This window comes from Chrysochloris asiatica, unplaced genomic scaffold (assembly GCF_000296735.1).
Source record: "Chrysochloris asiatica unplaced genomic scaffold, ChrAsi1.0 scaffold00395, whole genome shotgun sequence".
NCBI lineage: Eukaryota > Metazoa > Chordata > Mammalia > Afrosoricida > Chrysochloridae > Chrysochloris > Chrysochloris asiatica.
Genome location: NW_006408913.1, coordinates 1,248,542 through 1,251,187, shown reverse-complemented (window position 1 = coordinate 1,251,187; position 2,646 = coordinate 1,248,542). Strand labels below are relative to the sequence as shown.

The window sequence follows — 2,646 nt, the reverse complement described above, 5'->3', positions numbered from 1 at the left end:
TCTCTTTGATATCTCAAGTGAGTAAAGTTGTGTTGTTGTTTTTTTAAGACCCAAATGACCCATTTTACTGTGCAAAAGCAGTTAAGACTAACATTTCATTAGTGAGCAGCCAATAGTTAGGTTTCATTTAAAATATAACACACACACACATATGTACGTATGTACCAAATCCAAACCCACTCAGGGTGCGTTGTTACAACTCACAGTGACACTATAAGACATAGTAGAATTGCCTCGCAGGGTTTCCAAAGTTGTAAATCTTTACAGAAGCAGAAGGCCACATTTTTCTCCTGTGGATCAGATGGAGAGTTCGAACCACATATCTTTAAGTTAGCAGCCAAGTGCTTTAACCACTGTAACACCAAGGTATGCTAACCTTGTATATTTAGCATATATACTTAACACATATGCTAAGTATATTTAGCATGAACATAACTGTGTAGAAATTCTAAACAAGAAAAATCCAACGATCTCAAGGACGCGTTGACAAGGATAGATTGTTAGGTGCCATCGAGTTGATTCCAACTCAGCAACTCTAGGCACAATAGAACAAAACACCCTCCTGAACTACGCCAGCCTTATAACCTTTGCTATGCTTGAGCACATTGTTGCTGCCAGTTTTCCAATCCATCATGTTAGGGGTCTTCCTCTTTTGCACTGACCTTCCACTTTACCTAGCATGCCCCTCCTAACAACATGTCCAAAGTATGAGAGAGGAAGTGTCAACATCCTCGCTTCTATGAAGCATTCTGGCTGTACTTCTTTCAAGACAGATTTGTTTGTTCTTCAGGCAGTCCACAGTACTTTCTTTCTATTTCCATGGCCTATTTCCCAACAACTGCTCCACTTTGTTTCTAATCTTTGCATTCCAATCAACACTAACTATCAACACATGTTTGATCAATTTCAGACTGAAGATGTTGGTAGAATTCTTCAGTTTTGTCATCACTGGTTTTAGTAATTAATGCATAAATTTCAATAATACTGGTATTAGTTTATCTTTCTTGTAGGCATATGGATATTATCCTATCACTGACAGCATTACACTTCAAGACAGATCTTGAATTTTTTTTTTTTTTTATGATGAATGCTATGCCATTTCTCTTTATCATTCCCTGCATAGTAAACCACATAATTGTCAGATTCAAAATGACCAATTCTAGTCTATTTCAGCTCATTAGTGCCTAGGATCCATCTTTATGCATTCCATTTCATTTCTGACAATTTCCAATCTTTCTAGATTCATACTTCATATATTCCATGTTCTGATTATTAATGGCTGTTTACAACAGCTTCTCCTTGGCAAATGAAGGTCCAGAAAACTTGAGTCAACTCGTTTCATCACCGCCAACTCTTCTTTAAGGAGGCATCGCTTCTCTAAGTTGTATTTTGAGTGTCTTCCAACCTGAGGGCTTCATACTCTGGCACTGTATCTGATGATATTATGGTGCTATTTATGTTTTCATCTTCTGGCATTATATCTGACAATGTTTCACTGCTATTCAGAAGATTTTCAGAGGCTAAACATTCAGAAGTGGCTGCCTCTCCTTCTTAGTTTGCAAGCTCAGCTGGAACCTGTCCACCGTGGGTGACCCTTGTTATTTGTTGTTGTTGTTAAGTGCCGTGGAGTTGTTTCCGACTCATAGCGACCCTCTACAGGATTTCTGAGGCTGTAAATCTTTACAGGAGCAGAAAGCCTCTTCTTTCTCCCATCAACAGCTGGTAGTTTTGAACTGCTGACCGTGAGATTAGCAGCCCAATTTGTAACCACTACGCTACCCGAGATCTTTGTGGGTGACCCTTAGGAGGTTTAAACGGATAGTCTGGTGAAAAGGTAATGTCATAGACAGATCCTGGGGGTCCCAATATAGTTGACCTCCATTCATAAATGTTGTCTCCTTTGAGTCCAGCACTACCTTTGGGAGGAGGGTCCAATGTAATTTCAGCAAGTTCCTTCTGAATTCTTTTAGCACTAGTTGACAATTTAGCAGCTGTGTTGCTGGATATTTTCCCTTCCTTTTTCTTGGGCTGAACTTGCTCTCTTTCTGGTTCCTGCTGAACACTTTCACGTTGGGTTCCATCGGAACTTCCATCACTAGTGCTGGGACTGTCGTCAACTCTTTTGTGCCTCAGTAGACATTTTAGATCCCTCAGCGCCACCTCCGCAGCCCCCGGCTGCTGCTCCAGCTCCGTAGGCTGCTGCCCTCGGCTGCCACTGTGACTGCCCCTGAGTCCAGGAAAGTGAAGCTACCACCTCCATGAGAGGCCACCGCCACCCAATCGTCCATGCGCGTGCTCGCCCGTGTGCGTATCCGTGCGCCCGCCCGGGAGAAACCACCTCAAGTGGGTAAAGTTTTGCTAAAGGTAATACAGAAACAGCTATAATCTTACATTGACAGAGAACTTCCAGAGGTTCAGGCTGGATTCAGAAGAGGCTGTGGAACGAGAGATATCATTGCAGATGTCCGATGGATCTTGGCTAAAAGCAAAGAATATCAGAAAGATGTTTACCTATGCTTTATTGACTATGCAAAGGCTTTCGATTGTGGGGCTCATGACAAGCTATGGACAACATTGAGAAGTATGAGTATTCCAGAACACTTAATTGTACTTCTAAGAAATCTGTACCTGGACCAAGAAGCAGTT

General features: G+C 41.8%; 1 pseudogene; it reads right to left on the bottom strand.

Annotated features, from left to right (window-relative positions):
- Positions 1-2,140, bottom strand: part of LOC102822687 — an 8,111-nt pseudogene extending 5,971 nt beyond the window's left edge.
- Between the last annotated feature and the right edge of the window lie 506 nt (positions 2,141-2,646).